The sequence below is a fragment of the Ambystoma mexicanum genome, chromosome 8, assembly GCF_040938575.1.
Source record: "Ambystoma mexicanum isolate Mex_15411 chromosome 8, UKY_AmexF1_1, whole genome shotgun sequence".
Taxonomy (NCBI): Eukaryota; Metazoa; Chordata; class Amphibia; order Caudata; family Ambystomatidae; genus Ambystoma; species Ambystoma mexicanum.
Genome location: NC_090929.1, coordinates 1,657,793,411 through 1,657,816,450, shown reverse-complemented (window position 1 = coordinate 1,657,816,450; position 23,040 = coordinate 1,657,793,411). Strand labels below are relative to the sequence as shown.

General features: G+C 46.7%; 1 protein-coding gene across 1 annotated transcript in view; it reads left to right on the top strand.

Moving 5' to 3' along the window:
* The first annotated feature begins 19,374 nt into the window (after nucleotides 1-19,374).
* Nucleotides 19,375-23,040, top strand: part of CACUL1 (CDK2 associated cullin domain 1) — a 598,839-nt gene continuing 595,173 nt past the window's right edge. Inside the window, exon 1 of the mRNA XM_069611925.1 lies at nucleotides 19,375-19,413. The gene's annotated coding sequence lies outside the window, so the exon portion shown is untranslated. The remainder of the gene's footprint in view (nucleotides 19,414-23,040) is intronic.

Below are 23,040 nucleotides of genomic sequence, written 5' to 3'. Positions count from 1 at the left end.
GTCTGAAGGTTTAGTTATTTTCGAGGACAGGTTACGTTCGGTCCCAATATTCAATACTTTTTGGTTAGATTACTCATATTAGGAATGGTTTCCTCAAATGTAGTGCTTCCATCGTGGTGTCCTTCATTCCATTTTGGTGGCGTTCCACGTCATGAGGCTTGCCTCTTCAATACACCCTAATGTTGCACCCATTTCAACTTACGTCCCAGGCCACATAATACACTACCATTGCCACTGGAAAAGATGATCACGCTATATGTGCCCAAAGACCATCATGAGGCGGGTCTCATCAATATATGCCATGCCACCACGGCAGGAAAGATACCTCATCAAATGAGACCATCATGAGGCGTGTCTCATCAATGCATGCCATGCCACCACGGCAGGAAAGATACCTCATCAAATGAGACCATCATGAGGCGGGTCTCATCAATGCATGCCATGCCACCACGGCAGGAAAGATACCTCATCAAGTGAGACCATCATGAGGCGGGTCTCATCAATGCATGCCATGCTACCACGGCAGGAAAGATACCTCATCAAGTGAGACCATCATGAGGCGGGTCTCATCAATGCATGCCATGCTACCACGGCTGGAAAGATACCTCATCAAGTGAGACCATCATGAGGCGGGTCTCATCAATGCATGCCATGCCACCACGGCAGGAAAGATACCTCATCAAGTGAGACCATCATGAGGCGGGTCTCATCAATGCATGCCATGCTACCACGGCTGGAAAGATACCTCATCAAGTGAGACCATCATGAGGCGGGTCTCATCAATGCATGCCATGCCACCACGGCAGGAAAGATACCTCATCAAGTGAGACCATCATGAGGCGGGTCTCATCAACGCATGCCAATGCCACCAAGGCTGGAAAGATACCTCATCAAGTGAGTCCATCATGAGGCGGGTCTCATCCATACATGCCATGCCACCAAGGTTGAAAGATACCTCATCAAGTGAGACCATCATGAGGCGGGTCTCATCCATACATGTCATGCCACCATGGCAGGAAAGATACCTCATCAAGTGAGACCATCATGAGGCAGGTCTCATCAATACATGCCATGCCACCACGGCAGGAAAGATACCTCATCAAGTGAGACCATCATGAGGCAGGTCTCATCAATACATGCCATGCCACCACGGCAGGAAAGATACCTCATCAAGTGAGACCATCATGAGGCGGGTCTCATCAATGCATGCCAATGCCACCAAGGCTGGAAAGATACCTCATCAAGTGAGTCCATCATGAGGTGGGTCTCATCCATACATGCCATGCCACCAAGGTTGAAAGATACCTCATCAAGTAAGACCATCATGAGGCGGGTCTCATCCATACATGCCATGCCACCAAGGTTGAAAGATACCTCATCAAGTAAGACCATCATGAGGTGGGTCTCATCCATACATGCCATGCCACCAAGGTTGAAAGATACCTCATCAAGTAAGACCATCATGAGGCGGGTCTCATCAATACATGCCATGCCACCACGGCAGGAAAGATACCTCATCAAGTGAGACCATCATGAGGCAGGTCTCATCAATACATGCCATGCCACCACGGCAGGAAAGATACCTCATCAAGTGAGACCATCATGAGGCAGGTCTCATCAATACATGCCATGCCACCACGGCAGGAAAGATACCTCATCAAGTGAGACCATCATGAGGCAGGTCTCATCAATACATGCCATGCCACCACGGCAGGAAAGATACCTCATCAAGTGAGACCATCATGAGGCAGGTCTCATCAATACATGCCATGCCACCAAGGCAAGAAAGATACCTCATCAAGTGCTTCCACTGTAGACTAGACCCAAATCCCGATTTCACCGCTTAACCAAAGTGTGTGGCTCTGGGCACATGTTTAATTACAGAAATGTCGGGTCCCTGTGTGCCAGTCTGCTTTCTATGGGTCTGGCGGAGAAACTTGGGAATATGTAATCCATTGGGAAGAGCCTTAGAATTAAAAACGACAGCGCTTTGGGGTCTATTTTGCCGCTGATGTGGGAGAGTGTGATTGGCGAGAGCTTAGCCATGGTTCGGTTAGTATTGATGTGCTAATGTCTGGGCAAGCGGCTGCAGTCTGTGAAGAGGTTTGCATGCGTAGTTTAAGGTGGCAGGAGATCTTAGTGGAGTAGGTTAGTCGAAAGAGGGGATGAGGAGTACGAGTAGGCCCTACAAGGCAAAACAAGCTGTAATCCTGACTCCTACCTCTGGCCTCTTGCAGACAGGTTCCATTTCAGTAGCTCACATTGTCTCTCTCTCTCGCCTTCTCTCTCTCCCGCTCTCTTGCTCCCACCCTCCCTCACCCTATCTGTAGTCCATTAAAGGCTCAAGCCGTCATGGTCATGGTCGGATTTGCATAGACATGTGTCCTCTCAATTTGACTGCAAATTATTTAACACTAAAGTGACACTTCTGTATGCAGGCTCAGCAAAGATGGCAACAGACCGCAACTATATAACCAGTGTTGTCAATCTAGGCGGTCCCCTAACTATGTTCCCGCTACAGTCTCCCCCTCCACCACCTGGATCATCTCCTCCTCATTTATCACTTTCATTTTGTAAAGGCCCCTGGAGGGATTACTACACTTTCATCCTCCCGGTCAGGTGCTCCTGATCGAAGCACACAGTCTAGATTATGTTGCTAGTTAATACTGCTCAAGTTGCCACCGTAACAGCACCAAGGCCTATCTGGAAAGGGTATGCTGTGCCCCTGACAATTGCCAGCCTGAAGTGCAATGCAAAAGGGCACCAGAGAAGAGGTTTGATGAAGTGGGGGCGGAGTAAAGGGAACACGAATGATAGGTTCGAGAGGGGATGGAATGGAGGAAGAGAGAATGGAATGTCTCCTTGCTGCATCCCAGGGGTTGGGTATAGACCTACGATGTAGAGCATTTTTGAAGATTAGAGCTAACCCCCTCCTACTTTTGAGGGTCTATCCTGTCTGAGGATAGAGTAATCTTGTGGTTAGGGCATCAGTAAAGAGCAATCAAGGCAGACCACAGATCTGAATGGAGCAAACACATACTGCTCCAAAGACCAAGTGATAACCCACAAATGCAGTTTCAAGTACTTTGAAGGAGTACGGAAAGTCTTCATGCCAGTGGAGTCTCGATTAATATAACTGAATAGGCATGGTGCCCAAACTCCCCCATCATGCTGCATTGCTGCGCCTCATTGATCCTTGTGACCAGGACTCTCACACCGTTTAATAGCCCACAAAGACTTATTGTTCTTATGCACCTTGAGGCCATTAAAAATACAATGAGCGCTAGACAAAGGCATTCAGTATACAAATATTCCCAGAATATACCAGGTTGCTGCTGGCTTGTCTCCCTGAAATGATCGCCATCATCTAAAAATCGCAATCCCTCCCCCTCCCCCCCAATACTCCCCCAAAAAAGATCTACGTACCCATTCTTAAAAAAAGCCTACAATACACGCCGGAAAATACGGGTGATAACGCAACATGAACTGCACATTGAACACATACAGTACTTGGAATGAACACACATTGGGAATTTAAGACTTCGTGAAAAAAGTATATGTTCATCACCAACATATCAGAGATTGCACATGAAGTATTACGTGAGCTAAATTGGACAAAAGATCTGCTTCAGTGGATCCAAATGATTGTGTTGAATGATAGCTGCACACCTAAGCAAAGTAGGGAACCAGTCCCTGGATCCCTAAGTGTTAAACACGTATAATCACTTTGCTGGAGTTGCACTTACCCTACAACAACGCAAAGTCCTTCAATTCTGCCGTCATTTAACATTCTGATTGCATGACAACCTTCTATTCTTCCAAAAAGTCCTTCAATTCTGCAGACACGGGTTTCGACCCTACGTCATTATCAAGGGTTCCAATTACATAGACTATTTTGTGCATCGTTATTAATTATGTTTTGACATCACATAATCAATTCATAGCTTTAAGAAATAAAAAAAATATCAACTAAAGAAATCAAATTATATTACCATTGAGGTTGATGAGGTGAGAGAAGGACATAAAAATACTATGGTTGAAAAAACAGAAGGAGAATAAAACACAGTACATATTTTAGGTCCATAATACTGTTTTAGTTATATCTACTGTTGTCTTTTATCAAATAACAAGCTATTTGAATGAAGTGCCCGTGTCCAATGCTTTAACAGTGCAACAGTAGTATTTGGTTGAGGGAGTCTTTTGAGATAAAATGTAAACCCTACACCGGTGCCCGTTAAATTGTATAAAAATCACCATGTAATGTAACTAATTCAGTTGGCCATTTGTCAATTTGCATTTAATCCAAGGCGCTCTACAGTTAACAAGAATACATAAACATGGAACAGTAGAAGCAATAACAGTAAAAATGAATCAAACCAGAAAATTGGCATGTAGAACAATTTGCATGAGAAAAGGGGAAAGGAGAGGAAGGGGTGTCTGGAAGAGGGAGAGAAACAGGGAGTAGTAGGATTTCCCCATGCACCGTGTGTCTATGTGTGATGACTAAAACTTTATCCCATCCAATAGGTCTCACCTTCATAATTGTCCTTAGTGTATATCCCCGTGGCATTAAAGAAACCTAGGAACAATATATATTGTTGAATTAGCCAGTTAAGAGAGGCTCTTTTAGCCATAACCTCCATTGTTACTAGCTTGGAAGTCTGCGTCAACACATTTGAACTCAACTTAGAACTTGCAAGGTTGCATACAAAATTAGTACAGTTGCAGTGTAAGCACTCTTGTATGAGATTCTTCTACGTCAAAAATCAATTCAGCTTCTGTATTGGGAATTGTGATTAAACTAGTTTAAGTCACTTATTTATTTATTCATTCATATTTGTAGAGTGCGCAGCAGCCCAGGGGCATTGTGGCACTTGTTACAGAGAGTGATCAGAACTTCGTTACATATACAAAATATACAGGCATAATTCTTGTATAATATGCATAGGACAGTTTGTAAAGCAAGTAGATTGTGTCTAGGGGGAGGAGTGAAGGCAGCGAGTGGTTAGCTAAAATGAGCAGTTTTAAGGTTTTTTCGGAAGGCAGGGAGAGAAGTTTCTGCTCCGAGTGCTGTGGGGAGCGCATTCCAGAGCTTCGGGGCTAGATATGGGAAGCCTATCCCTCCTGTTATGGCCCTGTTGATGCGCGGTACGGTGAGTTGGTTGGAGTAACATGTTCTGGTAGGCCTGGTTGAGATGGATCTGGATAGTGTGTCTGAAAGATAGGGCGGTGCTGTGAGGTCAATACATTTGTGTGTGGTTGTGAGAATTTTTAATGTGAGGCGGTCTTTGACTGGGAGCCAGTGAACAGACTTTCTTACTTGTGAGATGTGGTCTCTTTTTGGAATGCTTATGGCTGCTCTTAGTGAGTTATTTTGGGTGATTTGGAGTCGGTTTACGTTTTTTGTGGAAGTGCCGGCTAGGAGCGCATTACAGTAATTAAGCTTGCCCACTATGGTGGCTCTGCCTATTGAGAGACAGTTTTCCTTAGTTAGGAATGATTTTATGGCGTTAATGAGTTTGGTACTTAGGGCAGAGGAAGAGACAATAGCGTTGACTTGCTTGTTCATAGACAATGTAGCATCTATCTGGACCCCTAAGGTCTTGACAGAGGAAAGGACTGGGATGATGCAGTTGTCGATGTTGAAGTTGGAATAAAGAGTCTAGCTTGGCTAGAGTGGCCTTTTGGCCCAGAATAAGAATCTCTGTCTCATCGCCGTTGAGACACAGGCCGGTGGTGGCCATCCAAGCTTGGCTAGTGAAGTAGATATGCCTTAGGGCTGCAGCGTCTTGGTTATATGAGCCGGTTAAGGGAAGGAGCACCTGGGTATTGTCAGCATAGTTAGTGCATGCGATCCCAAGTGCATCAATTTATCAAAAAGGGGCTTTGTGAAGATATTGTAAAGCATAGGAGCAGTACAGTATCCCTGTGGAATGCCGCAGTGGAGGATGGTGGGAGCTGCATTTGCTGTGCTTGAGAAGACTTTCATAGCTCTTCCTTCTAAGAAGGAGGTGATCCATGAAGCTGCTTGGTTGGAGAAGTGTGCGGCATGCGTGAGGTGTGGGGGGAGGGTTTTATGATCCACAAGATCGAACGTCGCTGAGAGGTCTAGGAGTAGGAGGGTAGGCTTACCATTGTCCAGGATTTGAGTGATTTGATTTTTTAGATCCAGCAGTGCAGTTTCGGTTCTGTGCCCTTTGAGGAATCCCAACTGTCTTTTTCCTAAAATGGTGTTGGTTTCTAGGTAGAGTTGGATCTGGCTGTGAACAGCCTTGTCTTTATTATTTTGAGAAGAAACGCAACGGTTGTTATAGGCGGTAATTATTGGGCTGTGAAGGGTCTAGTGTTGGCTTTTTTAAAAGGGGACACACCCAGGCCTCTTTGAGGTTAACTGGTACAATGCCTGTTTTAAAGGAAGCGTTGATGAAGGCGGTCAGGAGTGGAGCAAGTGGGTCGGCACACTCCTTGATTATCTTGGGGGGGGGCACACATCGCCTTTACACTGCTATGGCTTTAAGTGGTTGAGGATGTCTTTGACTTCTGTTTCAGAGACGTCTTTGAAAGTGAATTTAGGGAAGTTGATAGTTTTGTTGATGGGCCGGTTCTGTGTTGGCTGGTTCTGTTTCAGTAGGGCATTGTAATGGTCTAAGATTTTGTTTTGTAGAAGGTCTATTTTTTTGGAGCATGGCAACTTGAATGCTAGTGCACCATGCTTCATCTTAAACAATCTCGTCAGTGGAGGTAGGAGGATCTGTGAGTTCATTAAAGATGGTAGAGTTCTTTGGACTGAGAGTTAGTGTCAGATATTCAGCAATTATACGCTTCAGATTTAGCCTTGAAGAGGGCATCTTTGTATTTTTTAGCGGTTGTTTTGAGGTTTTCTTTAGTGCAGTCACAGGGGTTTGCCTGTCAATTTTTTAGCACAAGGCGTTTGTGATTACGTAAGGTTTGGGGGTCTTCTGTGAACCAAGAGTTTGAGTGGAATGACTTTTTTCTTATTTTTTAGTGGGGCAATGGTGTTGACTGCGTGAGTAAGGGTGTCCTTAAATATGTCCGCTAAGATGTTTGGGTCTAGCGAGAAAGGAGGTGCTAGGCATGGGATGTCCAGATAGGGTCGAAGTTATCCGCCGTTAACTTTTTTGAGCTCCTTGCTAGAGTGGCAGGTGCATGTGTAGTGGTTTTAGTACTTGGGGAAAGTACTAAATGGTATATTGTATACAGCTATGGTCTGTCCAAGGGTAGAAAGTGATGGTGGAGTCACAATTGTGGTCGACCACCCAGTCAAGGGTTCAGCCTTTGGAGTGGGTCGCAGTCAAAATTTTCTGGGAGAAACCCACGTCTGTGAGGTCCTTGATGAATGAGATAGCAGCTTTATCATTGGGGTCATTGAATCCTAGGTCGAGGTCTCCTAGGAGTAGGGTTTTTGTGGGTTTTTATATTTTCATTGAGTAAGAAGTGGGGGATGTGTCCTTGGAAGTCTGCCGGGAGTCCCGGGGCCGGTAAATAACATGAATATGAATGGTGTTTAGGTGAGAGTGACAGTTTGGCTGAAAGGATGTCTGCATTATCCTCCCAGGGGTTGGGTATAGACCTAAGATGTAGAGCATTTTTGAAGATTAGAGCTAACCCCCTCCTACTTTTGAGGGTCTATCCTGTCTGAGGATAGAGTAATCTTGTGGTTAGGGCTAAGGTTATGGTTGGGCCAGAAGCCTTGTGTAACCATGTTTCAGTGATGGCTAATATATCTAAGTCCTGGCTTGAGATGAGGTAATTCATTTCAAGAGCATGGGCGGTAAGAGAGCGGGCATTGAGCAGGGCGCATCTGAGGTGCAGTGCAGAGTTATTTTTGTTTAGTTGCTTTAGGTGTAGAGTTGTGTGGCTTGGTACTGTTATGCTATACATAATCCTGCTCTGTGAGCATTAGCAATATATTATCAATCATTGCCTCACCTTAGTCATGTTCAATTCCCTGCTCGGTTTTTAAGGCACTCGGCCGAGTGTACTCCGTTTCATTAGGCCCCGCGATCGCCATCTTGGGGCTGTATTTACAGGCTGGTTTGGGCATTACGTGTCCTTGTTAGCGTGCTCCAGTCTTTCCTCACTTTTGTTTATTCATATTTAGCCCAGGAAGTAAAGTTAATATTAGTTTAATTAGGTTCCCTAAAACAATAGGGTTGTCTAACTGAATATAGGTAATAAGATACACCTCCATGTCGTATACTAAATTGTCTATATGTTCAGACACTTGTGCATCACCACTATAGTCTTTCTTCACTATCGATTAACAATCTAGCTTAATGAGTTACTTCCCTTACTACTTTAAATAAATAGATTGACGTCTAGTTTGGGCCAAGAAGGTTGTTCACCCATTTGGCGAGACTTGCCCGCTTAAGTCCTGCTTCTTATTACATTTGTCACACTACACACAGAAAACAAGTTACTTGATCGGATCCATTATTATCCCCAACTGGTAATAAACTGCCTGTCCACTTCAATTTTAGGTCCATATCAAGGAAAGTTCGAGCTTGGTTAATATCCGACAACATTATTCTATTATATATAGTGGATGTATTAATGCCAATTTATGAGATATATTAGCTCAACTGGTAATATAGCATTGAAAGTTTCACTTATGCAACGGAATGATCTATTATTATCTCAACTGGTAATTGCGTCTTGTCTTTGTCATGCGTTTTTGGTTTCAGCGTTTCATTACGTGCCACTTTCTGTATTTTATCCTGTGCCTGTAATATACATTTATTGCTGTAACCTCTTTCCCTAAACCTGCTGCTCAACAAAATCACACTGCGCTCAAAATCTGCATCATCGCTACAGTTTTCACAGGCTCAATGAAATTCTCCAATGGGGATATTGCATATGATAGATCTTTTGTGACAGCTGGAGACGAATAAAGTAGAGTTCACCTCTGTTGGTTTCCTATATGTGGTGCTGGCAATTAAATTATTCTTAATATATAGATGTAGATCTAGAAACTCGATACTCTCTGCATTGCTATGTCCCGTGAATTCCAATCCAACACTTAACTCAAATAATCAATGAACCCTGTGAAGGAATCTACAGTACCTCTCCAAATCACCAAAATGTCATCAATAAATCTTTTCCAGATTTCAATGTTTTGTTTATATTGAATATTCGACAAAACATGTGTTTCTGCAAACTCCCCCATAAAAGGGTTTGCTAGGGATGGGGCATTTTTTGCTCCCATTGCTACCCCTTTTGTTGCAAATAATATTTTTGTTTAAATAAAAAGTAGGTGTTGTTGAGGGTGAATCTTAGAAATTTATTGCGCATTTCTATGTGTTGCCTGTTTGATGCAGAAAAGTTAGCATATGTGTACTCTATTGCTTTTAAAGCCAGTACATGATCGATGGATGTGCATGACATCTGTAAATCTGCATGTTGCACACAGTTTCCTGCAGCAGCCACGCAGCCAGCTGAGCTATCCTTTTAGCTTCTTACTCCAGTACTCATGACACAAATTCAAGCTTGGATGCCACCAGCAATGATTATTTTATAGGCAATGTGCTGTCTCCCTAACAATGGTTTACTATACATTGATAAGTGTCGTGCAGTCTGTACACCGCATATGGAAATAACCTGGAGTACATCTCCTCCCAAAATGCCATTGACTCACGGAAGATGAGGAATCGAGGGCATTTCAATGAGATCTATACATCCTATTTGTAGCTTTAGATTACATTTTTACAGTTCTAGGCGGTCAGAGGGGAAGGGACAAGCTGCCCAGTTGTGAGGAGACCTGGAGGAAGTTGAGGCTCTTCTCAAGGGGGCTGAGCCCACCCCAAGCAGCCGAAGATAACAGGGGCTCATCTCGACTGGCACGGGACGGTTGTCTCAAGCTGCTCTGCCTCCTATGCTCAGGATCATAGCATTAAAAACTAAAGACTTGTGGAAAAGGGCAAAACCCTTTCTGATAAGTCTTTTTAAGGCTGATCAGATCCGGACTACAAGCCCTGGGTAGCAGGACAGGAAACAAGCTGGACCAGCCAGGCTCAGAAAAAAGAAAAAAAAAAAAAAAACAAAGTAGCCCAGAAAATGTCAGGCCAAACAAAAGCTACGCCCACCCATATAAAAGGTGCAGCACATGTTGCAGGTGTGGCCTGGAGAGCCCCTGGGAAGTCAAGGTACCACCGGCCTTGCGTTTCTTTGCCACATTTGCTGATGTCAATCATCAGTGTCACAGCCCCGTGCAGGGCCTTCAATGGCATCCTTGAATCTGCCATATGTAGACATGCCTTGTTTTAAATGTACCAAGCAAGGCAGGAACACTGATGGCATTTTATGACCTAGCTGGGTTCTGTGTTTGCGGCGACACTGTCTGCACCCATGTGGCCCTCGGACCCCTCTGTCCATAGAGCACTTGCATAGGGCACACTGGCATCCCTGGCAGGTACAGACCATGTGCGGTGCACCAAACTAAATCATGAACGCAAATACTAACTATTATGGAGCTACACCCCCTCAGCTACCCCCATCGTCTCTATGCTATCGATGGAGCATGGGTCTGCCACCTTTGGCTCTCCAGAGGTTTCCCACAATCCCTTGCCATTGACTATGCTGGCCAGGGCTGACGGGAGTTGCAGTCCAAACCATATGGGGATACAAAGGTTGCAGACCCCTTCTATAGAGGGCAGTATGAGGCAGGTTAATGCACCCATAGATTTCTGGCACTTAATCAGAAAGTTAACCAGCGAGTCTACATTACATGCAAGTGTCCTCAGAGGTGTTCTGGCAATACATGATGCCAACCCAACGCACATACCAGCCTCATTTCAGAGGTTCAACATCCTGCAGGATTTCCGTTAAACGAGAGGAAGTAGTGGACTTTCCATGTGCATGAATCACACTAACAGTTTTTACACAATTATCTGAATTAATTCTGGTTTTGTTTTAGTCACCCCGAGTGGGACGGGTATGCCCAGACATGGGTCCCATGCCCGCTGGGCTAGAGACCCAAGCTACTGCTCACTAAGGATGCCCAACAAGGCCGAAACATGTCTGGGATTGATTGTGGTCTTGTGCCGAAGGGATGTAACCTAGCAGTTTGGGCTGGACTGCTCCTTTGGGGGCGTGGTAGCAGGCAAAGAACAATGGTCTGGATGGTTGCCCAGTACACTTGCCAGAGGTTTAAGATTAATTATAAACTTTCCAGCCATCACTTCTTGTTTTGCTAACACAATGTGGTGCAAAATGAACGCTCAGAATCCTAAACTCCAAGCAGGAGTAGCAGCGAGTAGGCAGTTGCAAAGAGGACAATGAACCTCCCAAAAGCCATGGACGTAATGGCACTGTCGCTGCGCGAGCATCGCCTCATCCTGATGTTTGCAGAGAGCGCGCAACCACACTGCTGCAGTTTGCTCTTGCAGAGCGGCTCTGCCTCTTCATTCGGATGGGGGTGATGGCTTCTCAGTGTCCAAGAAACTAAAGCACATACTTGAGGGCTCCCTTTAATAAAAAATAAGCATTGCAGGAGAGCACATTCCAGTGGCACGAAGTGTGGCATTGCAAAGCAGAGGTTCTTCCAGGCAGTCTTTGGGAGGCGGCCCGGGGACAGCTGGACTGTGAGCAAGAATAGCGGGGAAAAGGGAAACTGAGAATGGAACTACAGGAGAAATGACAAGGGATCAACAAAAAAAAGCACAAAAGATACAGGGATCAAACTGAACAGTGCTGGAAATGGGAAAGACATTCTCTGGGAATCCCCAGGCCAGGTCACACAACACAGTAGCTCTTCATGGAACAACCTGATCTCCTAACCTGGCGATTTGCACAAAAGCAAAGAGCTTTTTGGGGAACATAAGGAGACCCCACACATTTAAAGAGGAAACATGTATGTAATAGTGTTTAAGCAAGAAACTTCAGTGAGTAAAGTATGTTGCTAACAAAAAGTCTATAAATTGTGAGAAATAAATATACCAAGGTGTTCAGCTACCGATCAGGATGTCCGGCTTCTGCATTCGGTTGCATGCCGCTGTCCCGCATTCGGTTGCACGCTGCTGCGCAGGGAAGACTCGGCTCGAGCAGACCTAGGAGTTCCTTGGCTAGCGTCTGGGCCACAGCCAGCGTTCTGGCAAGACCAACTTTGCCAGAGCTCTGACCCATCTGGTTCCGGCCCAATTCCTATGCTGCTAATGCTTGAAAGTAACACCACTTTGATTAAATCAGGAGCTCTACGAAGCACTGCAAAACGGTCCAAATTTGAAATTGTCAGGTCAAAGGGGACTTGCAAAAGAGTTGGGGGGGGGGGGGGCGGAGAGAAGACTGCAAACATCACAACAGATTGTGCACTGGAATTTGACTCTTGGATTCTTCAAGAAGGCAAATGAGCGAAACCAGACTAATTCATTCAGGAGGATGGAAAACGACCAGATATATTGCAGAGACCAGAACATAACAGATTGCTAGCAGCACCAGGCAACCATTGAAGGATCGCGAGCCCGTAACCCTCCTCACCCTTCCAAAATTGATATGCAGACAACCTGAACGCAAGTGACTGCTCCAGCCACAAATGGCCTTTTGGAAGTAATGTCCCGTCATGAGACTACTTGTTAGACACCACTCACCACAGCAGAACTCCTTGCCATCTTCCTCAGAACGATGAAGGGCTTGCCGTTGTACAAGTGACTAGCTTGGAAAGTTCTCAGCATTTCGCGAAATTCCTCAATACATTACCGACCATCTCAATTGCTCTCCCGGGGAAGATTCAACAGCAGGCGAGCCCATTTCCCCCCCCAGCAGCTCTACCAGACGCTCAGATGTGTAGACCTGCTAAACGTCTCTATTTTTACAGCACGTCCACCAAAGTGCTGCATGGCTACACGGGAAGAAAGCACAAGAAACATGGCCAGGCCATCAATTAGCCAAGAGAGGGCAAGCTTTAGAAAAAAGGAGGCAAAGCAATACACAGCTGGGAAGGGCATGGGAGAACTTGGGGCAAACAGAGAGACAAGGGTATTGCAGATTGGGGCTCCGCTAGTTCTTGCCTGGCCAATAGTCTCCCCCACCCCCTTTTGAGCTGGCTAGGACCATTGGACCGGCTTAACCTCCAAGAACAGACGCCAGGATTGCAAGTACTTGGCTGCAAGGGCATCCATGGGTTGTGCTGGAGAGGCAGGCGCTCCACACCCCAATTGTTTGGATTCCAGAGACAATCAGTTCAGTCCCTACACAAAGAAGAATAACGAATTCAGAACTGTTTTGAAGCCTAGAACTTCACAGGACATTTAAAAAATAATTTTAAAAAAAACATTCTCTCTCGCATCCATCATGCCAACCCATTTCTTCGTGTTCTCTATGCTCTTCTCGCCTCACCCCAGATAGTCCCCGTCCTTTTTGCCCAGATCTTTTATTATTTTTAAACTCTTCCCTTTCTAAATGCCCACTACATTGAACCTGCACTACTTCCATTGACCCTAATGGGAGCACCAACATTCTAGATACACTTCCCAAACCCCTCTTTAGTCCCATCCTAACCAACTTACAATCCTAACACTTTACCGTATCAGCTTGCCTGCAGCCCAAGTGTTGGCTCATTTTGTGGCCACTCAACTCACCACACTTCACCTGCGTGAAAGTGAAGTTTGCTCAATGCAATGCATTAACGCCCCCCAACCCTTTCTATAACCTCAAAGAGGAGATCCGACAGGTCAATGAACAGACCACTGTTGGGTATGTCCACAAATATGCTCAGTAAACCCTCCAGTCATTCAATCCCACCCTGAAGTACCATTAGCAATATCTTTCCAACTACCCCATCCACTCCATCAACTTACACGATGGCTTGTGGAGAAGGTCTACTTTTGCCAACAATGGCATGATCATGTAAAGATGATTGTACTGTAATCTGTATAAGAACTTGTTATGATCGACCATGGAGAACCCACTCAGATGAATAAATGTGGATAGACTTTACAGAGAAGTTAAGTCGAGGAGTGGGATGTAAAACGGAACGAATGACTGGCCGATGAAAGGTTGCACAACCAGGCATTTCTGCACAGAATGTATGAAGCGCTGCACAAAGGGGAAGCATCCAGAAGTTACAAGTAGGGTGCAGGGGAACTCCAGTGGGGAAGAAAGGGTCACGTGGAGCCTTCAGTGACTGAATGACGAGAGGCGCAGTAATCCACGCAGGAAAAGACAAGTAACTCTTGTAATATGAAAGTAAACCTGTGCACGAACTTAACCACAGAACCAGGGGAAAACCTTACAAAGGCGAGCAATGACAAAAAGGGAACTGCAACGGTTTGGGAGAACAGAACTAGTTAAAGACCAGCATTGGCAAAGCAACAGTTTGGGCTTTTGAGAAAGTATCGGCTAGTAATGTTATAGGCGCAGGCCATATGATCACAACAGCCGACGAATAGTGTGATTACCTGGGCACATAAGGGCTGACGAATGCCCATCTAATACCTAAAGCCAATACTGTTAACTTTGTCGTTGCTAGTTTTTAACAGAACTTCAGTGCATGGAAGAGATGCAAAACAATTAGCTGAAGGCACGCTTGGTTGACTTTTTTTTATATTACTGCAGTAGCCATTTGCAGCTGTAACTAAACCTTTAATTCCCGGCAGACTTTGTAGAAATACCAGTGACAGGGCAATTTGGTGCGATATCTTCACAGAACGAGCTCAAAGAGATCCCACGAGGATGGGTTTTGTGCAGGGAGGGGCAAGTAGTGGGGGACAATGGCCATAGGGATTAGCAAGGCCATTGACCGTCAATAGGTGGTTAAATACCCAAACACCCACAACATGTCCCTCCTATCTGTACTGCAATGCAATAGTTTTGGTTTATAGGTGGCGCTTCAGCACCACCCAGGACCCAACCTAAACATAGGGAGAAGCATTGAAGGGAAAAATAAGCACAGTTTAGTTCAAGTTTACCTGGAAAGGGAGGTCGTTCAACATTTGGAACAAGGAATTACGTTCGTTTTCCTTCTTCTAACGCCAAGCAAAGTAACAATGAGCACAAGCGACCATGCGAGCTTCAATTTATTGTAGAAAAACTATGAAAGAAAAGTGAAACATACCGCTACCCACATGACATATCATGATAAAAAGTATGGGAGTCTGTCTTTGATCAGAGGTACGAAAATATGAACCCACAAACCAAACATTTTACTTAACCAGCAGTCAGCGCCTTCGGAAAAATCAGAGCATAGTAACATTACCGCCAGGGAACACTTCAATGTGGATTTTTAAGCAAATGTGGCCAACTGAAAGGCACAAACAAAACCAAATAATGCATAACCACCAACAGTAGAAAATATCTCTGCGAATCACATGTTTCTTACATAAGGACTGGCTTCAAACTGAGGTTAGACATGTACACATCTTAATTCACCCTTAGTCCTTCCAGGCTTTTGGCTGAGAAAAAAATACAAACAAAGTTGGTTGTTCTGGAGAACTGCTTGGGGTGGCCCTGTGACATAACTGTTAACTGGGCTTTATTGAGAAACTGAAATCAGATTAATTTGCCTTTATTGAAAGTCTGGCATGCTCTTGCGGTTGAGAGTACCATGGTTTTAAACACACAGTATGTGTGCATGTTTGTAATGGGCAGGTGAGCATAGAAGTGGTTTATTTGAAGTATGCATATGTGAAAACACAACATGATTCATTCTACATGTTTCACTAAAATAAACAAAAATAGAAAAAAAACACTAAAGCTATGAAAAACACACTGCATCCCCTAGGAAGGGAATTACAATTTTGTGCAGTGCTGTTAATAAAAAAATAAAATCTTTAATTTCATATTATACCCCTCCTTTAAAAGTAAATACTGTACACGACTGTCACTATGTATGAAAAGTTCTATCATGTTATACAGGAACTTCGCTAGAAAAAAAACTTCATCTTAAGTAAGCCTATCAGAGGTCGGCTCTATAAAAAAGGAATTCATTACAATGAATTAGTCATTTCATTTCTTCAGATTAAGTAGGTACAACTTCATGTTGTTTTAAGATTAGAGAAACCACTTCCAAACTAAGATCGGAGCCCAGAGAGGCAACTTTAAAAATATGTTATATTATTTAAAATAAATTCTAAACTAAATTCATTTTTTCGGGCCTTTAAATTAATGGAGCCCGAGGGGAAAATGGCACTCGTTCTACATTGCCCCAAAAGAAAAGTCTCTTGGTTAATAATTTGGGCTGGGTTAAAACAAAGAGGTTTGGGGAAGTCCTAGAACAAAACCAAAAAGCACAAAAATAAAAAGGTGGGGCAAACATTTGTTGCAACTAAGAGGACTCTGGCCACAGGCGAGTGGTCGCAGCATCGCAGGTAAAGAAAACGTCAACGTGGGAAATCAAAATTGCCAACAAACCAGTAAGTCATTTTAAAGTTTGGCTGGAAAAAAAATGAATTAAAAAAAAATCAAATAACTTCAGCATCAGCCGCAGTCTGTGTTCTAGTTTGGTACTCAATTGTTTTTACTCCGGTTCCCTGTTTTTTTGATATTCCATTTCTGAGACCACAATTGCCCCTTTTCAGCGTATTATCCTGCCCATCGCAAACCTGGCCATCCTGCCCCGAGCCCCAGAATGAGAAGGCGGGCAGTATTTAGGGTGCTGGTTACCAGAGGCCTCTGGACCCATTAGGTGACCAAATAAAATGATTGGTTTGGTGATCTGGGGATCCATCTGGGGCTGGGGTAGAGAGCAACACGCTAGGTTGCTCTTCAAGCTGTCATCGGCTCTGGCCTGGGGGCCCAGGTTATCCTGGAAGCTTTGGGCCTTGTCCCGAGCTCTGGACAGAGGGCAGTACTTTATGGTGTGGGCCTGGTCACCGCTGGCCCCACACAGTGGGCATGTGTATCGCCGCAACACTGGGCACTGCACCCGGCCATCTGCACCCTTTAGGGTGTGGGTGCTGTACAGCATCGCTGTCTCCTTGTTATTGCGACAGAAGACGCACACTCGCTGCTCCGAGATGCTCTTGGGGTACACGAGAGGCTCCATCATCGGCTGCCAGTCTGTGGAAGAACACCCCTGGAGCATCAGGCCATAACCCCTGGGCCCACTGCAATGATCTGAAACATCAAAGCCCTTTTCAGCCTTGGTAATGAGAGTGGCGAGACCCAGGTAGTCATTCCAGGAGCTGAAAGTGGCGCTACTAGTTAAGGTGTCCATCTTCGGCAACAATGGCAGAGCAGAGGTTCTAGTCTAAGCAGATGTCTTCTGGTGATGGGGGCAAGGATCAACCATATGTGTCCCCAGTAGCCCAGCCTCTGGACTCCTGGACTAGTCCCAGACAAGATGGCCTTTAGTTCTCCTTGAAGCTTGTTGGTTCACTCTTTCTCCGGGATGTGGCTGGCTTGTCCTTGGTTCTCCTGGAAGAATATTTGGTCGGTTTGTCCTTCACAATCTTTTAAGTAGAGCAGGCTCGTCCAAGGGTGCCTTCCGCTCGGTTGACTACTTTCCCAACACGCCTCTCAAGGACCAGCCCGGTATCTCTTGGTGAGATTTTTCTGAATTCTCAGTCTGCTCAGCTTGGATCGTTCAGTCAATGGAAGCCTGAGGAGGCAGAGTGTCCATCAGTACTGTCCTCTGCTACGCCGAAGAGCTACTGTCTATGGTGATTGCTTGGTACGGCTCGGTACATCCTCTTCTGGACAAGCAGCTACTCCAAATGCAGAACTCCACAGTGCTGGTTATCCACCAGTTACCCCCAAATCAGTTAATTTTGTGTCGTCGCAGTGAACACTTGGATTGGGTGCCCACCCTCTTGAGGTATGTAGTGCTACCCAACTGCCACAATTTCACTCCTGGCCAGTTCTCCTGCCTCAGTGGAGATGATGAATTGCGCAGCGTGTCCTTTAAAGTGTCCTGTTGGGATGCGTTTACTAGCTCTGCAATGCTTGTATTTGCTGCCAAGAATGCCCTCCTGGGCAGTGCGTGGGCATCCAGCCCTTCACCAGGACTATCTCGTCCTCCACTTAGTGGCTGTATAGTGCTCTGGTCCGGGCGGCTATTCAGCCGGGGATCTCCTGTGCAGAATTGGGTTGTGCTCCTTGGTGGGCGGCTATGCAGTGCCTTCTTGATGTAGTACTTTTCTCTCCCGTGCAGAATTAGTCTAGGTTGGTTGTGCTTCTTGGTGAGTAGGTGCGTGGTGTCTTCTGGTGCTGTACCTTTTTCAACTGTGCAGTATTACGCGGGGTGGGCTGGGGTGTGCTTTTCTGTGCAGAATTAGGCCAGGTTGTATTCATTGGTGTGTGGCAATGCCGTGCCTTGGCGTGCTTGTTACTCCTGTGCTTAAGGAGCCCAGGACCAGGTTTTTGGTGCTGCGTGGGGGGAAGCGTGCAGTACTCTTTGTTGCCCTGTGCCGTATTATTCGGGGTGTTCTGCTGCGCAGGATAGCTCAGGTCCTGTTCTTTAGTGGGTGGCGTGCAGTGCCTTCTTGGTGTAGTACTTTTTGATCCCGTGCAGAATTAGTCTAGGTTGGTTGTGCTTCTTGGTGGGGGGCTATGCAGTGACTTCTGGTGCCGTACCTTTTCCACTGTGCAGTATGACCCGGGTGGGGTGTGCTTTTCTGTGCAGAATGAGACCAGGTTGTATTCCTTGGTGTGTGGCAATGCCGTGCCTTGGCGTGCTTGTTGCTCCTGTGCTTAAGGAGCCCAGGACCAGGTTAGTGGTGCTCGGTGGGGAGAAGCGTGCAGTACTGGTTTGGTTCCCCTGCGCCGTATTATGCGCGGGATAGCTCAGGTCCTGCTCTTTGGAGGGTGGCGTGCAGCACTATTAACCTGCTGTGCCTTATCACCCGGGGGTCTGGTGCCGTGTGCAGTAATTGGCCCCGGGCTGTGCCCTCCTGGGGCTGCCTGCGCCTCTTCTGGGCAGTGCGCCGGTCTCCGGTGCTGGAGGCCGTGCCCGCGGGGACGGTGCTTTTCTGTGGCCGAGCGCTGCGCCCCTAGCGCAGAGTTTTCTCGTGCGGTATCGCGGGGGTTTTCTGCTGTAACGCTTTCCAGGCGGGGGGGGGGGGTTAGCTCTGTACTCGTCAGCCTGCGCCCACTGCCGCGGCGCGAACTCCTCGGGAAAGCTTCCAGGCGCGACCTGCTTCTTCTCAATAAAAGCGCGCGCAGCTTTGCAGCCCTCTTCTGCGCCTAGAGCAGCGCGCGCACCTGCCCGGAATCAGCGCAGCGCAGCCCCGCCCCGGCAGCTGCGCCGGCCAGCACCGTCAGCCAATCGCAAGGCAGCCACCTGGTGCTCGTCGCGCGCCTCATTGGCTGCCTTTGCTCTAGGCCCGCCCCTGCTGCTTCCCAGGAGGGCTGGGCTGCGCGCTCCACCCGCCCAGGTGAGCCCACTCTGCTGATAAGTGACCCAGGGCTGACAGTAGAGAAAGGAGTAATGGAGGAAAGCGCAGACGCCATGGCATCATCGCGGTAACGATGGCTGGGCCGGCCCGGCCCTTTTTTCACCTATTACACAGGCTTTAGGCTTATGCACTGAAGTCTCCCTTTGCTATGTTTTAGACCACGCAGTCCTGGCTTTGCTTGGAATTCTGGGATCTGTAGTTGTCGTCCTTTTTTTTTTCTTCAAACGGGGAAACAAATGCAGGTCTCCAGAATACAAAGGAATTAAAACGTCATGGCGGAGTTCTCACGCATGACAACGAAAAACCTGAGGGCTCTGCCGAGGTTACTAACTTGCACATTTTTATCAGATAAACATATCTGGATCATTTCAAATGAAAGGTTCACTGAGCAAGACACTTCAACGCATCCTCGTTTTGAAGGGGGCAGCAACCACACATTACCTTCACGTGCCTTTTCCTCCTCCCATGCACGCCAACATTATCCACTCAATTTTATTTGTATTTAATTTTTTATATTTATAAAGTGCACATTTGGGAGATACTAGTTCAGCCCTGCTTTTACATTGGTATTCTGGAACCTGTAGGTCTGGATTTACACATTTTTAAAAATGATTTATTTATATACAGGAGGAGCAATGCTCTTTAGATCACAACATAACGTACAATAGATGAGAAATTGGATTGGACGGGAAGCAGCGAACTTCTTACAATGGGGTGAGTTTGAGTGACATTCTGATCAGTTTGTAGAGGGGAGTAAATGGAACAGTCACCAGGGACAATACATAAGTGGACATACATAAATTAAGGACAACCAACATTGGACATTTTTAAGTGCAGGGAGGGGGTACGGCCAGCTGTGCTTGAGATGTCACCATGGTGGGTGAAGTGCTAGACTACAAGTCCCCGAATGCAAAGGTAAATCCAGCATGGATATTGACATGTATGTAGGTTTTAAACCCAGCCACTGTCGCAGGTAGCATTCTTTCAAACTCTCCCTTATGAACCCGCTTCTCCTTGCCTGGAGGTGTAATACCTCCCTTACCCATAATCCCCTAACAAAAATTTATTTTTCCCTTGCCTCTTAGGAAACAAGCTTGTGGACTAGACCAGCGTATGAGGCAACACAAAGAGAATCCATAGCTATTGAGATCCCCTTAAGTGTGGTCGAAGTTCAGGTGATCAGGAGAGGAGAAGTCGGGGAGGAGTGGCAAAATAGATGGCATGAAAGTAGGAAAGGAAGGCACTTATTGGCATCACAAAGAAAGGGCCCCAGCAAAAGTTGTGAATGGAGTATTAAAATATCGGGAAGAGAGGAAACCCATACTGATTAGATTAATAGTAGTCAAAAGAATCAATTCCTCAATTCAATTGATGTAGACCCCAAAAAGCAAATTACCTGCAGCGCAAAGAGTGCATCGTGGGCAAGCACAAAATTAGCCCTGAGGGCTTACCTTCAGGTTGGTGGCAGAGGGGGGTCTCTTAGGCCTGCAGGCCACGGGCTAGAGGACAGAGCGCACCCGGCACCAGGAGAAGTGAGGGGGGGGGAAGGCAGGCACTGAGGGCCTACATCGCAGGCCTTGGAGGCAGGCCGGCATTCGCCTGCCGGCTCGCCCGATTGGTCTAGATGAGGAATGAAATAACCAATCCCTGGCCAGCAGGAGAAGGGTAAGCAAACCGGCACTGCAGGGACAAAGGCATCAGCCATGTTGGAAGGCCTGCTTAAGCTAGAGGATTATGGTGCCATACACAGGAAATGAGCCTCGCAGTAGCACTTAGATGTAGTCAAAAGAAACAGTTCCTCAATTCAATTTATAAAAAAGCGGGGGTGAGGCGCGCACTCTAGTTCCCAGCTCTGTATACCTTCTGCAGTTCAGTTGCTCTTCTCCTCCAAGTGCTTTCATGCCTCTTGTAATCTTCAGGGAGGCAGTCTGTTCAGGTTTAGCTGATTATTGCCAATTTTGGCCTCAAGGAATTTTGGTAGCTGTAGTCAATGCTGTTAGCCAGGAACCAACTCCCTTCCAATAGCACAATATGAATCCCACGGTGGGGGGAGGGGGTAAAAACCAGCAATGTGGCTCTCCTAAGTAGGGCATGTTGACCTCGGTGCTGCTGCCTCTGGAGCCCGGGACTCCCGAAACCATAATTAGAAAAGAGGGGGGTGAGGCGTACACTCTAGTTCCCAGCTCTGTATACCTTCTGCAGTTCAGTTGCTCTTCTCCTCCAAGCACTTTCATGCCTCTTGCAATCTTTAGGGAGGCAGTCTGTTCAGGTGTAGCTAATTATTGCCAATTCAATTTATGTAGACCCCAAAAAGCAAATTACGTGCAGTGCTAAGAGCGCATCGTGGGCAAGCACATAATTATCCCTGAGGGCTTACCTTCAGGTTGGTGTCAGGGGGTGTGTCCTAGGCCTCCACGCCACGGGATGGAGGAAAGAGCCCATCCGGCATCAGGAGAAGGGAGAAGTCGAGAGTTGGAGTCGAGATTTGCGAGCATAGTTTCACGGGTGTTCAGGAGAGCAGTTTCCGTGCCTCTGGATGCCTGGAATCTTGATTGATTGTTGTGAAGGCAACCAACGAGATCAGTGTGGAGGGTCAGTTGGGGGAGGACCAGCTTTTCTAAGAGTTTACCCAGGAAGGGGGTAGTAGAGATAGGGTAATAGTTAGCCGGGCAGGAGGGGTCACCAGACAACTTTTTTAGGAGAGGGTGCACAAGGGAGTGGTTGAGGGATAGAGGGAAAGAGCCAGTGGTAAAGGAGTGGTTACAGAAGTCAGAAAGAGCTGGTGCGAGGGAGGCAATGTTGTCCTTGATGGCTCTGGAGGAGCAGGAAGTGGGTGTTTGGATGATTCCTCCATAGAGCAGACCACTTTAGCGACCTCATCCGATGCTGTGGGCAGGAGGGAGGAGAGAGAGGGAGTTGGAGGAGGGGGCCCAAGGGAGGCAGGGGAGCAGGTGTGGGAGAGGAGATGGGGCTGGACGAGAGTGAGGACAGGATGTACTGAATTTTGGATGTGAAGTGGGAGGCCAAGGCAGCGCAGAGAGCTTGTGAAGGGAAGAGAGAGGCGGAGACTGCAAGTGAATCGGCGCGTTCCTTGCAGATTTGAAAAAGTTTGGCCGTGTTGTTAGTGGTTCCAAAGATGAAGGCTTGGATGTGGGCCCACTTCTTAGAGAAGATAGAGCAGCAATATATTGCCTTTGGAGCAGGCGGCAGGCCAGTTTGTCAGAGGATAAGCCCAAGGTCTGCCACTGCAGTTCAGCAACTCTGCACTTGTGTTTCAGTGATGCTAGATTGGAGTCATACCAGCTGTTGTTCTTCGTGGCAGGTGTTAGGCGGATCCTCATGGCAGGGGCGAAGATGTCAAGGGTCTTCGAGATGGTAAGGTGCAGGTTAACAAGGACAGAGTCAGAGGGACAGTCAGGAGAGGGGGTGGGAGGAGGGAGGACGGTAGAGGCAAAAGCAGCAACGGACACTCGCTTCATCCTTTCGAATGACGGTGAAGGAGGCTAGCAGGGCCAAGGGTGGCTCCGATAGGGGGCCAAGGGGACGCACCTGAGAGGAAAGGAGAGAGTGGTCAGACCAGGAGAGGGTGGGGTGACTGGATTAGAGATGGGGATGTCAGCAGAGAAGAGGGCATCAAGAGTGTGGTGAAGGAGTGAGTCAGGATGGAAGGAAGAATAGTGAGAGAGAGGGAGTC